Consider the following 13,660-nt stretch of genomic DNA (forward strand, 5'->3'; position numbering starts at 1 on the left):
CACTGTGGCAATATCCCGGGACTCCCTCCAAATAGCAGTGGGTATACCTACACCACATGACTGTAGCAGTTCAAGAAGGCAACTCACCAGTACCTTCTGAAGGGCAACTAGGGATGGGCAATAAATGCTGGCCTAGTGAGTTGAGCCCACGTCCCATAAAAATTAATTAAAAAAATAATTGTCTATTTACACAATTGTTTCAAAATTTTCACTTGTTGAAGATCATACCTGACACAAGCAGTGTAGACTGTTAAAGACCCAAGCGACATAATCTGGAAGAATGTGCATTTAAAGGTTCGCACAGTACGAAGTCTTACAACACCAGGTTAAAGTCCAACAGGTTCGTTTCGATGTCACTAGCTTTCTGAGCGCTGCTCCTTCCTCAGGTGAATGCAGATGTCTGTTCCAGAAACACATATATAGAAACACATATGTGTTTCTGGAACAGACATCTGCATTCACCTGAGGAAGGAGCAGCGCTCCGAAAGCTAGTGACATCGAAACGAACCTGTTGGACTTTAACCTGGTGTTGTAAGACTTCGTACTGTGCTCACCCCAGTCCAACGCCGGCATCTCCACATCATTTAAAGGTTGTAATGAATGCGGGAAAGGGGGGGGGGGGGGGAAGGGTATTTTAATACTTTTTAAAAAGTATTAAATGTCCGACGATATTATAACCCTTTAAGTTCTGTACACAAACATTCCCCCTGCAGTTAATTAACGCTGCAGTTGTTAAGAGAATGCACCTTTTGTTGAATTATAAGAGTAAAAGTTTGAAGGCGACCTGCCACTCTTTCTGGGTAGGAGGACTATGTCTGGAATTTTGTTTCACAATATTGTGGGCGCTACTTTTCAACACATTAACTTCTGTCTCTATTGCCGAGGTAACGGTTGCTAGGTTACACAGAGAAAGCGTCGCAGTTCGGGGGCAGAGAGGGAGCGAGGGAGATCCGGAAGCGGGCAGCAGCAGGTAAACTCGGCCCGTCAGGGAGTGAGTGAGTGAGTGAGGACGGGTTGGGGAAAGGGCATTCCAAAACTTTCCACAATTCCCTGCCAGCCCCGACTTCCTGGGAACTGAGCCTTTATTTTTTGTGTCACGGTCGAAATAGCTCAGCACCTCGCACCTTTATGTGGGGCATTAAGCTGTCAAAAATTTATAAAACAACCGAGACATTCACAACTGATTGGGCGGAATCAAGTTCACATCTTGGAGGTTCCCATCGTCCCACGCTGAATGTGCCCGGTTCCTGTCCACAGTGTGTTCATCAACACTTTTTTTTAAAAACAGTGCACACGGGAAACTGGTACTAAAGTTCATCTGTGAACTTCATAAATCAGAAATTCGAGCTCTTTCCAAACTTGCTACTACCATACTATTAACTTTATTCCATTATAAGCACCTCACCTGATTATTCATTTCATTGCCGGAGCCATGTGTGCCGAGTGTCCCTGCCTGTGACATGTGTATGTAAATGCATTTCAGATGAATTAATTATATGTGAAAGACGACACATTTCATCTTCCTGCACTATTTTATCTCTCCTGGAGTGCTTGATGTGATTCCTCTTTGACCTATTTAAATGAAGTCAGCACATCCCCATCACCTGTGCTGCCCACTCCTAACGATTGTTTCAAAGGACTCAGGATTCCTCCTTCTGTTCCTCATTTGCAATCTGCAACATAATCCACACCACCCCTATTTTTACAGACTCTGTTAACAACTTTTTCGTGGCAGATGGCCTGTTCGGGGTTTTTGTTTTTATTTATTCACAGGATGTGAGCATTTTTGGCAAGGCTACCAGCATTTGTTGCCCATACCTAATTGTCCTTGGGAACGTGGCATGAGCTGCCCTCTTGAACAGTCCATGTGGTGTACGTATACCCACAGCGTTCTGACGGAAGGAGTTCCACGATATTGACTCAGCGGCCGTAAAGATAATGTTCAAAACCAGGGTAGTGTGTGACTTGGAGAGGAAATTGCAGGTGATGGTGTTCCCATTTGCCTCCTGCCCTTGTCCTTTTAACTGGTAAAAGTGGTGAGTTTGGAAAGTGCTGTCAAAAGAGCCTTGGTGAGTTGTTACAATTCATATTGTAGATGGTACATATTGTTGCTAGTCTGCACTGCTGATGAAGGAAATTATTGTTTAAGGGGTTGGATGGGGTACAATTCAAGTGGTTTCTTTATCTTGTATGGTGTTGAGCTCCTTGCGTGCCAGGGCTGCATTTAGCCAGGCATATAGAGAGCATGCCACCACATTTCTTACTTGTGCCTTGTCGGATGAAAAGCTTTGTGGAGTCAGGTGAGTTACTCGCCAGAGAATCCTCAGACTCTGACCTATTTTTATAGCCATGATGTGGTGATACCGGCATTGGACTGGGGTGGGCACGGTAAGAAGTCTTACAATACTAGGTTAAAGTCCAACAGGTTTGTTTGGAATCACTAGCTTTCGGAGCGCAGCTCCTTCCTCAGGTGAGTGAAGAGGTGGGTTTCACAACCGCATATAAAGCCAAAGTCAATGACGCAAGATGATACTTTGAATTGGGGGTCTTTGCAGGTAATTAAGTCTTTACAGGTCCAGACGCTGCGACTGAGAGAGGGATAATCACAGTTTAAAGAGGTGTGAATTGTCTCAAGCCAGGACAGTTGGTGGGATTTTGCAAGCCCAGGCCAGATGGTGGGGGGGGTGAATGTAACGCGACATGAATCCAAGGTCCCGGTTGAGGCTGTACTCATGCGTATGGAACTTGGCTATCAGTTTCTGCTAGGCGATTCTGCGTTGTCGCGCGTCCTGAAGGCCGCCTTGGAGAACATTTACCTGAAGATCAGAGGCTGAATGCCTTGACTGCTGAAATGTTCCCCGACTGGAAGGGGACATTCCTGCGTGACGGTTATTGCGTGAAATCCGTTCATCCATTGTCGCAGCGTCAGCATGGTCTCGCCAATGTGCCACGCTTCGGTACATCCTTTCCTGCAGCGTATGAGGTAGATAACATTGGCTGAGTCGCACGAGTATGTACTGCGTACCTGGTGGGTGGTGTTCTCACGTGTAATGGTGGTTTCCATGTCGATGATCTGTCACGCCTTGGAAAGGTTGCCTGTTCTGAAGGCTGGGTAGTTTGCTTCAAACAATGGTCTGTTTGAGGTTGCGTGGTTGTTTGAAGGCAAGTAGTGGGGGTGTGGGGATGGCCTTGGAAAGATGTTCGTCTTCATCGATGACGTGTTGAAGGCAGTGAAGAAGATATCGTAGTTTCTCCGCTCCGGGGAAGTTCTGGATCACGAAGGGTACTCTGTCGGTTGTGTCCCGTGTTTGTCTTCTGAGGAGGTCGGTGCGGTTTTTTGCTATGACGCGTTGGAACTGTCGATCGATGAGTCAAGCGCCATATCCCATTCTTACAAGGGCGTCTTGCACCATCTGTAGATGTCTGTTATGTTCCTCCTCATCTGAGCAGATCCTGTGTATACGGAGGGCTTGTCCATAGGGGATGGCTTCTTTAATGTGTTTAGGGTGGAAGCTGGAGAAGTGGAGCATCGTGAGATTATCCGTGGGCTTGCGGTAAAGCAAAGTGCTTCATGGAGATGCGTGTGTCCAAGAATGCCACCGATTCAGGAGAGTAGTCTATGGTGCATCTGATGGTGGGATGGAACTTATTGATGTCATTGTGCACTCGTTTCGGTGATTCTTTGCCGTGGGTCCAAAGGAAAAAATTGTCATTGATGTATCTGGTGTATGACGTCGATTGAAGGTCCTGTGCGGTGAGCAGGTCTTGTTCGAACTTGTGCATGAAGATGTTGGCGTATTGAGGTGCGAATTTGGTCCCCATGGCTGTTCCGCATGTCTGGATGAAAAACCTGTTGTCGAAGGTGAAGACGTTTTGATCAGGACAAAGTGGATGAGTTGTAGAATTGCATCTGGAGACTGGCAATTGTCGGTGTTGAGTACTGAGGCTGTTGCAGCAATGCTGTCGTCATGGGGGTTGCTGATGTAGAGTGCCGAGACGTCCATTGTGACGAGGAATGTTTCTTGTTCAACTAGTCCATGAGTGCTGAGTTTCTGTAAGAAATCCGCCGTCTCGCGACAGAAGCTGGAGGTTCCCTGTACGATGGGTTTCAAGATGCCCTTTGTGTAGCCAGAGAGGTTCTGACACAGGGTCCCATTGCCTGATACGATAGGACGGCCTGGTGTGTTGGCCTTGTGTATTTTTGGGAGGCAGAAGAGATCTCCAACACGGAGAGTATGTGGGATGAGAGCACGTAGGATGGTCTGGATCCAAGGCCTTGATCAGTCTGTTGAGTTGGCGGCTGTGTTCCTTGGTCGGATCTGCAGGTAACTGCCTGTAGTGTTCCTGGTTGTTGAGTTGTCGGTACACTTCTTTGTAGTAGTCCATTCTGTTCAGTATGATGGTGGCCCCTCCTTTGTCTGCTGGTTTGATGACGATGTTGCGGTTGGTCGAGAGCGCAGATGGCGTTGCGTTGTGCTTGGTTGACGTTCGGGGTTGTATTATGAATGCGACTGATGAATCTGGCATTGACGTGACTCTGATGGCTTGAGCATACGTGTCGAGTTCCCACCTCTTCACTCACCTGAGGAAGGAGCTGCGCTCTGAAAGCTAGTGATTCAAAACAAACCTGTTGGACTTTAACCTGGTGTTGTAAGACTTCTTACTGTTCCTATAGCCACAGTATTTATATGGTTGGCCCAGTTCAGTACCTGGTCAGTGCTTGCCCCCCGGATGTTGATAGTAGGAGATTCTGAGATGGCAATGCCATTGATTGTCAAGTGGAAATAATTACATCCTCTCATGTTGGAGATGATGAATGCATGGCACTTGTGTGGCCAAATGTTACTTGCTACTTAATCACCCAAGCCTGAATGTTGTCCAGGTCTTGCTGCATGTTGGTGTTGGGATGGTTATAATACTGAACTAAACATTCTGAAACTATAAGTTGAAATCCCAAGGCAGTCAAAGTTTAAATTCTGCAAAATGTGGAAAGAAAGAGCCAGCATTAGTAAAGATGATGTTGTACCCCAAGCTTTTACTCTGTCAGCTGAAAGAAGAGTGCCAACCAGACAGTGGACCGCAAAGTTGTGACAATGGGCCCAAATGGTCCTAGAGTCATTGCAGGCTAGCACTTAGATGGCTTTCCCTCTGAGTCTAATATCGGCACTGTATTTTTGAACAATGCAGGAGTATTTAACATATCAGAAATTTAAGGATCATTAACAGCAGGGTGACTCATCATTGAGGATGCCCGGATGTACTGTTTGTATCACCACTCCCTTCAACTACACCTTTCCACCCCTTCCCACCATCCTGTGATAGAAAAGGCAAGTTAGCCAAACTTAAAATTGTGTAGGTAGTTGTGAATTTGTCAGCATTTTAATGAAAATATTTAAACAAACTTACGTTTGACATCAAATTGATCTGTGATCCGAGTGTTGTTTAGTTATGCAGCTGCTACATTATATATGTGCAGATTTTTAACACTTAGAACATAGAACATAGAACATTACAGCGCAGTACAGGCCCTTCAGCCCTCGATGTTGCGCCGACCTGTGAAACCACTGTAAAGCCCATCTACACTATTCCCTTATCATCCATATGTCTATCCAATGACCATTTGAATGCCCTTAGTGTTGGCGAGTCCACTACTGTTACAGGCAGGACATTCCACGCCCTTACTACTCTCTGAATAAAGAACCTACCTCTGGCATCTGTCCTATATCTATCTCCCGTCAATTTAAAGCTATGTCCCCTTGTGCTAGACATCACCATGCGAGGAAAAGGACTCTCACTGTCCACCCTATCCAATCATCTGATCATCTTCTATGCCTCAATTAAGTCACCTCTTAAACTTCTTCTCTCTAACGAAAAACAGCCTCAAGTCCCTCAGCCTTTCCTCATAAGATCTTCCCTCCATACCAGGCAACATTCTGGTAAATCTCCTCTGCACCCTTTCCAATGCTTCCACATCCTTCCTATAATACGGCGACCAGAATTGCACGCAATACTCCAAATGCGGCCGCACCAGAGTTTTGTACAGCTGCAACATGAACTCATGGCTCCGAAACTCAATCCCTGTACCAATAAAAGCTAACACACCATACGCCTTCTTAACAACCCTCTCAACCTGGGTGGCAACTTTCAGGGGTCTATGTACATGGACACCGAGATCTCTCTGCTCATCCACACTGCCAAGAATCTTACCATTAGCCCAGTACTCTGTCTTCCTGTTATTCCTTCCAAAAGGAATCACCTCACACTTTTCTGCATTAAACTCCATTTGCCACCTCTCAGCTCAGCGCTGCAGCTTATCTATGTCCCTCTGTAACTTGTAACATCCTTCCGCACTGTCCACAACTCCACCGACTTTAGTGTCACCTGCAAATTTACTCACCCATCCTTCTACGCCCTCCTCCAGGTCATTTATAAAAATGACAAACAGCAGTGGACCCAAAACAGATCCTTGTGGTACACCACGAGTAACTGGACTCCAGTCTGAACATTTCCCATCAACCACCACCCTTTGCCTTCTTCCAGCTAGCTAAATCACCCTGAATCCCATGCCTCCGTATTTTCTGCAGTAGCCTACCGTGGGGAATCTTATCAAACGGTTTACTGAAATCCATATACACCACATCAACTGCCTCATCCACCTGTTTGGTCACCTTCTCAAAGAACTCAATAAGGTTTGTGAGGGGACTTCCGGTTGCGGCTATGCGGAGCTAAGCCGCACGATTCGGAGGCTCCCGCTACCACGGACTTTCGGGCTCATTAGAGGAGCCCCAACGGAACTATTTTTGACGCAACCCGTGGGGAAGGGAAGAGAGGGGTCCCCCTCCAACTTCTATGAAACGGACCAGAAGTGTAACGGCCAAAGGAGCGGCACTGGAGCAACGGGAGAAGTGAGGGAAAGAAAACAAAATGGCGGCGGCCAGGGACAAAGGGGAGCTGCAGGAACAGCGCGAGGAGATGCGCAAGGAGATGTTGGCGCCTATGCTTTCGGCAATTGAAGGACTCGGGATCACCCAGAAGGCCCAAGAGGTTAAGATCCAGGAGGTACAGAAAAGAGTCAGTCAGAACGAGGACGAGCCTGTGGGCCTGGCGGTGAGAGTGGAGCAGAACGAGGTGCTACACAAGAGGTGGGCGGGAAGACTCGAAGACCTGGAGAACAGGTCGAGGAGAAAGAATCTGCGAATCCTGGGTCTCCCTGAGGGAGTGGAGGGGGCCGATGCCGGGGCATACGCGAGCACGATGCTCGAGGCGATGATGGGCACGAAGGCCCCTTTGAGGCCGCTGGAGTTGGACGGGGCACGTCGGGTGCTGGCGAAGAAGCCCCAGGCAAATGAGCCGCCAAGGGCGATGGTGGTGAGGTTCCACCGGTTCACGGACAGAGAGTGGGACCTGAGATGGGCCAAGAAGGAGCGGAGCAGTAAGTGGGACAGTGCAGAGATCCGAATACACCCGGACTGGAGCACGGAGGTTGCAAAGCGGAGAGCGGGTTTCAACCAGGCCAAAGTGGCGTTGTACCGGAAAGAAGTGAAATTCGGAATGCTGCAGCCAGCGCGACTGTGGGTCACATACAAGGGCCAACACTATTACTTTGAAACGCCTGTAGAGGCGTGGACCTTTGTACAAGCCGAAAAGTTGGACTCTAACTGAGGGTTTGTGAGGGTGCGGGGGATGTTTGAGGTTTGATGTGTGATGGTTGTTGTATATAGGGGGTTAATCACGCGCAGGAAATGTTACATCGGCTGGGGGAGAGAGACAAGGCCGCGATAGGAGCTGCGCCAGAGGGGGCGGAGTGGGCTTTGGAAAGCGCGGGTTTTTTTTTCCCGTGCGCGGGAAGGGGAACAAAGGAATGCATATTGATTGGGAGACTCCCACACGGGGAGGTCAATGGGACGGCGGGGGAAGCCGGGGTCAGCAGGCGTCAGCTGACTTACGGGAGTGACATGGGGGGAGCAAAAAAGCTAGACAGGGGTCTAGCGGGGGGGGGGAAGGGGAGGGGGGAAGCGGGGGGGGGGGGGGGAGGGTTGCTGCTGCACTGGCCGAAAGGGAATGGGACACAGAAGAGGTGGGTAGGACAGGTATTCCACTCGGGACTGGACGCGAAGAATAGAGGGGTGGCAATATTGGTGGGAAAGCGGGTGTCATTTGAGGCCAAGACTATTGCAGCGGACAATGGAGGGCGATACGTAATGGTGAGCGGTAGGCTGCAAGGGACGTGGGTGGTGTTGGTAAACGTATACGCCCCGAACTGGGATGATGCAGGATTCATGAAGCGCATGTTGGGGCACATTCCGGACCTGGAGATAGGAGGCCTGATACTGGGAGGGGACTTCAATACAGTGTTGGATCCAGCACTGGACCGCTCCAAATCAAGGACTGGAAAGAGGCCGGCGGCCTCTATGGATCAGATGGGGGGAGTGGACCCATGACGGTTTGCAAGGCTGCAGGCCAGGGAATTTTCTTTCTTCTCCCATGTACACAAAGCCTACTCCCGGATAGATTTCTTTGTTCTGGGTAGGGCGCTCATCCCGAGGGTGGAGGGGACGGAGTATTCGGCCATAGCCGTTTCGGACCATGCCCCGCACTGGGTGGAACTGGAGCTGGGAGAGGCGAGGGACCAACGCCTGGATGTGGGACTGTTGGCGGACGAGGTGGTGTGTGGGAAGGTGAGGGGGTGTATCGAAAGGTACTTGGAGGCCAACGACAACGGGGAGGTGCGGGTGGGGGTGGTATGGGAGGCGTTGAAGGCGGTGATCAGGGGAGAGCTAATCTCCATTAGGGCTCATAGGGAGAAGACAGAGGGTATGGAAAGGGAGAGGTTAGTGGGGGAGATTTTGAGAGTGGACAGAAGATACGCAGAGGCCCCGGAGGAAAGATTGCTTGGGGAAAGACGACGGCTCCAGACGGAGTTTGACCTGTTGACCACAGGGAAGGCGGAGGCACAGTGGAGGAAAGCGCAGGGGCGACCTACGAGTATGGGGAAAAGGCTAGTCGAATGTGGCACACCAGCTCCGTAAGAGGATGGCAGCGAGGGAAATAGGGGGAGTCAAAGATGGAAGGGGAGCCACGGTTCGGAGTGCGACGAAAATAAACAAGGTATTTAAGGCCTTTTATGAAGAGCTGTACAGATCCCAGCCCCCAGCGGGGTAAGAGGGGATGAGCCGATTCCTAGATCAGCTGAGATTCCAGAGGGTGGAGGAGCAAGAGGTGGCTGGTTTGGGGGCACCAATTGGGTTGGAGGAGCTGAGCAAGGATTTGGGGAGTATGCAGGCGGGGAAGGCCCCGGGGCCGGACGGGTTCCCGGTGGAGTTCTACAGGAAGTACGTAAACCTGTTGGCCCCGCTACTGGTGAGGACCTTTAATGAGGCAAGAGAGGAGGGGACCCTGCCCCCGACAATGTCGGAAGCGACAATTTCTTTGATCCTAAAGCGGGACAAGGACCCACTGCAATGTGGATCGTACAGGCCGATCTCGCTCCTCAATGTGGATGCAAAGTTGCTGGCAAAAGTGCTGGCCACGAGGATCGAGGACTGTGTCCCGGGGGTAATCCACGAGGACCAGACGGGATTTGTAAAGGGCAGGCAACTAAACACCAATGTGCGGCAGCCCTTAAACGTGATAATGATGCCATCGGAGGAGGGAGAGGCGGAGATAGTGGCAGCTATGGACGCGGAGAAGGCCTTTGACTGAGTAGAGTGGGAGTACCTCTGGGAGGTGCTGCGTAGGTTTGGGTTCGGGGGAGGGTTTATCAGTTGGATTAAGCTCCTTTACAGGGCCCCGATGGCGAGTGTAGTGACGAACCGGCGGAGGTCGGAGTACTTTCGACTGTACCGAGGGACGAGGCAGGGGTGCCCCCTGTCCCCCCTGTTGTTCGCATTGGCGATCGAACCATTGGCCATGTCATTGAGGGAGTCTAATAAATGGAGGGGGGTGGTCCGAGGGGGAGAAGAGCATCGGGTGTCGCTATATGCGGATGACCTGTTGCTGTACGTGGCGGATCCAATGGAGGGGATGGTGGAGGTCACGCAGACTCTAAGGGAGTTTTCGGGCTATAAGCTCAATGTAGGGAAGAGTGAGCTCTTTGTATTACAGGCGGGGGACCAAGAAAGAGGGATAGGGGACCTACCGCTGAGGAGGGCGGAGGGGAGCTTTCGGTATCTGGGGATCCAGATAGCCAGGAGTTGGGGGACCCTACATAAACTGAATCTGACGAGGTTGGTGGAGCAATGGAGGAGAATTTCAAAAGATGGGACATGCTACCGCTCTCGCTGGCGGGTAGAGTGCAGTCGGTCAAAATGGTGGTCCTTCCGAGGTTTCTGTTTGTGTTTCAGTGCCTTCCCATCGTGATCACTAAGGCCTTTTTTAAGAGAGTAGGCAGGAGTATTATGGGGTTTGTGTGGGCGAATAAGACCTCGAGAGTAAGGAGAGGGTTCCTGGAATGCAGTAGGGACCGAGGAGGGTTGGCGCTGCCAAACCTGGGGAGCCACTACTGGGCAGCAAATGTGGCGATGATCCGCAAGTGGGTTATGGAGGGAGAGGGGGCGGCATGGAAGAGGATGGAGATGGCGTCCTGTAAAGGAACGAGCCTGGGGGCGTTGGTGACGGCACCGCTGCCGCTCTCGTCGACAAAGTATACCACGAGCCTGGTGGTGGCGGCAACGCTAAGGATCTGGGGCCAGTGGAGACGGCACCGGGGTGAAATGGGAGCATCGGTGTGGTCCCCGATCAGGGGTAACCACCGGTTTGTCCTGTGGAAGATGGACGGGGGGTTCCAGAGCTGGCATCGGGCGGGGATTGGAAGAATGGGGGACCTGTTCATTGACGGGACGTTTGCGAGCCTAGGGGCACTGGAGGAGAAGTTTGAGTTACCCCCGAGAAATGCCTTTAGACAGGTGAAGGCTTTTGTGAGGCGACAGGTGAGGGAATTCCCGTTGCTCCCGGCACAAGAAGTTCAAGATAGGGTGATCTCGGGTGTATGGGTCAGGGAGGGCAAGGTGTCGGAAATACACCAGGAGTTGAAAGAAGAGAGGGAAGCGCTGGTAGAACAGTTGAAGGGTAAATGGGACGAGGAGCTGGGGGAGGAGATCGAGGAAGGTCCGTGGGCTGATGCCCTAGGTAGGGTTAATTCCTCCTCCTCGTGTGCCAGGCTCAGCCTGATACAATTTAAGGTGGTCCACAGAGCGCACTTGACGGGGGCGAGGTTGAGTAGGTTCTTTGGGGTGGAGGACAGATGTGGAAGGTGCTCAGGGAGCCCGGCGAACCATGCCGATATGTTTTGGTCATGCCCGGCACTGGAGGGGTTCTGGAGAGGAGTGGCGGGAGCAATATCTCAGGTGGTGAAAGTCTGGGTCAAGCCAAGCTGGGGCTAGCAATATTTCGAGTAGTGGACGAACCGGGAGTGCAGGAGGTGAAGGAGGCCGGCATTCTGGCCTTTGCGTCCCTAGTAGCCCGGCGAAGGATCTTGCTAATGTGGAAGGAGGCAAAGCCCCCCAGCCTGGAGGCCTAGATAAATGATATGGCTGGGTTCATAATGTTGGAGAGGATTAAGTTCGCCTTGAGAGGGTCTGCGCAGGGGTTCTACAGGCGGTGGCAACCGTTCCTAGACTATCTCGCGGAGCGTTAGAGGAAGGTCGGTCAGCAGCAGCAACCTTGGGGCGGGGGGGGGAAGGGGGGACTGCCTGGGAGGGTGGGTGAGCAAGAGATAACATGAAGGGTTGGGGAAACTGGCACGTACGGGAGAGAGCCAGTGTACAAAGCTGTGTAAATATAACATTTTGCCATGTATATATCTTGCTCTGCGCAATTTCTTGTTTTTTTTGTTACGGGGGTGGGGGGGGGGGGGGGGGTTATTGTTTGTAAGGGAGAAAAATTGTATTAAAAATCTTTAATAAATATATTTTTTTTAAGAAAATAAGGTTTGTGAGGCACGACCTACCCTTCACAAAACCGTATTGACTATCTCTAATCAAATTATTCCTTTCCAGATGATTATACATCCTATCTTTTATAAACCTTTCCAAGATTTTGCCCACAACAGAAGTAAGGCTCACTGGTCTATAGTTACCGGGGTTATCTCTACCCCCCTTCTTGAACAAGGGGACAACATTTGCTATCCTCCAGTCTTCTGGCACTATTCCTGTAGACAAAGATGACTTAAAAGTCAAAGCCAAAGGCTCATCAATCTCCTCCCTAGCTTCCCAGAGAATCCTAGAATAAATCCCATCCGGCCCAGAGGACTTATCTATTTTCACACTTTCCAGAATTGCTAACACCTCCTCCTTATGAACCTCAAGCCTTTCTAGTCTAGTAGCCTGAATGTCAGTGTTCTCCTCGACAACACTATATTTTTCCTGTGTGAATACTGACAAAAAATATTCATTTAGCACCTCTCCTATCTCCTCGGACTCCACGCACAACTTCCTGCTACTGTCCTTGACTGGCCCTACTCTTACCCTAGCCATTCTTTTATTCCTGACCTTTGGCAAAGGTAGTCTTGAAAACGAGTTTATCAAGTGTATTTGGGTCAGTTTTTTCTAAAAGTACATTGTGGAACCAACCAGGGATCAGATTGTGTGTCATGAGACAGGATTAATTCGCAATCTCATCGTAAAGTATCCTCTTGGGAAAAGTGATTGTAACTCGATTGATTTTCAGTTTGAAGGTGGAAAACTTGGGTCTTAAACTATGCCTTAAACTTAACCTGAATCCAATTACAAAGGTATGAAGTTGGATAAAATGGACTCAGAAAATGATTTCACTTAATAAGTTAAGGATGTTATCAAATTGAAAGAAAAGGCTTACAATAGGCGCAATCTAACCCCCAAAAAAGAATCAGTTCTGGGTGGGATTGCAGTGCCAGGAACGACCTATCTAACGACCCACTATCTAACGGCACCCTGCTTATTTTTAGTATCCTGGCAGGAAACAACCCCCCAAGGTCATACTTAGCATAATTTTGGCACTGAGGAGTTCCTCCATGCCATCGACCCCCCCCCTCCGACGCAACCCCCAGACCCACCCAAGTCCCAACTCATTGAAGCCCCCCCGTACCTCACCTCAAACAGGCAGGGCATCCCTGGACCCGATCCCGTTGTGGGAAAAATACCAGCCTGGCAGTGCCACCTGGACACCCTGGCAGTGTCATGTTGGCACATGGGTGGCATTGCCAGGATGCCCAGATAGCACTGCCAAGGTGCCAGTGCCAATGTGCCCAGATAGCACCAGCTGTGCCGGGTTGCCACCCTACCAGAGGCCGACCACTCGGGGGCCTCTGATTGCCTGGGAGACCCCACAGGTACTGTTCCGCCTGTTCCCCATTTGTGGGGAACAGTACTGAATGGCGCCCAGCTTGGGTCTCCTCAGCGAGGCCGATAGGTGCCGGGTGGCTGTTAGATACGGCACGAGCACAGCTAAGGGGATTCTTAACCTCACTTAGCTGTGCTAGACTGGGTCCTGCCATTGTGGGCATTCAATAAGGTGCCACATTAAAAGGTTACAACGTCTTGGATTGTGGGATATTTGCATGGATAGAGGATTGGCTAACAAATAAAAAACAGCAAATCTGGCTGAATGGGTCATTTTCCGGTTGGCAAACTGTGATTAGTGAGGTGCAACAGAGATCATAATGAGGTCTCAGCCAATTGTAATC

General features: G+C 50.2%; 1 protein-coding gene across 1 annotated transcript in view; it reads left to right on the top strand.

Annotated features, from left to right (window-relative positions):
• The first annotated feature begins 919 nt into the window (after positions 1-919).
• saxo4 (stabilizer of axonemal microtubules 4) overlaps positions 920-13,660 on the top strand; it is a 344,826-nt gene continuing 332,085 nt past the window's right edge. Inside the window, exon 1 of the mRNA XM_072466827.1 lies at positions 920-970. The gene's annotated coding sequence lies outside the window, so the exon portion shown is untranslated. The remainder of the gene's footprint in view (positions 971-13,660) is intronic.

This window comes from Scyliorhinus torazame, chromosome 10 (genome assembly GCF_047496885.1).
Source record: "Scyliorhinus torazame isolate Kashiwa2021f chromosome 10, sScyTor2.1, whole genome shotgun sequence".
NCBI classification, from domain to species: Eukaryota; Metazoa; Chordata; class Chondrichthyes; order Carcharhiniformes; family Scyliorhinidae; genus Scyliorhinus; species Scyliorhinus torazame.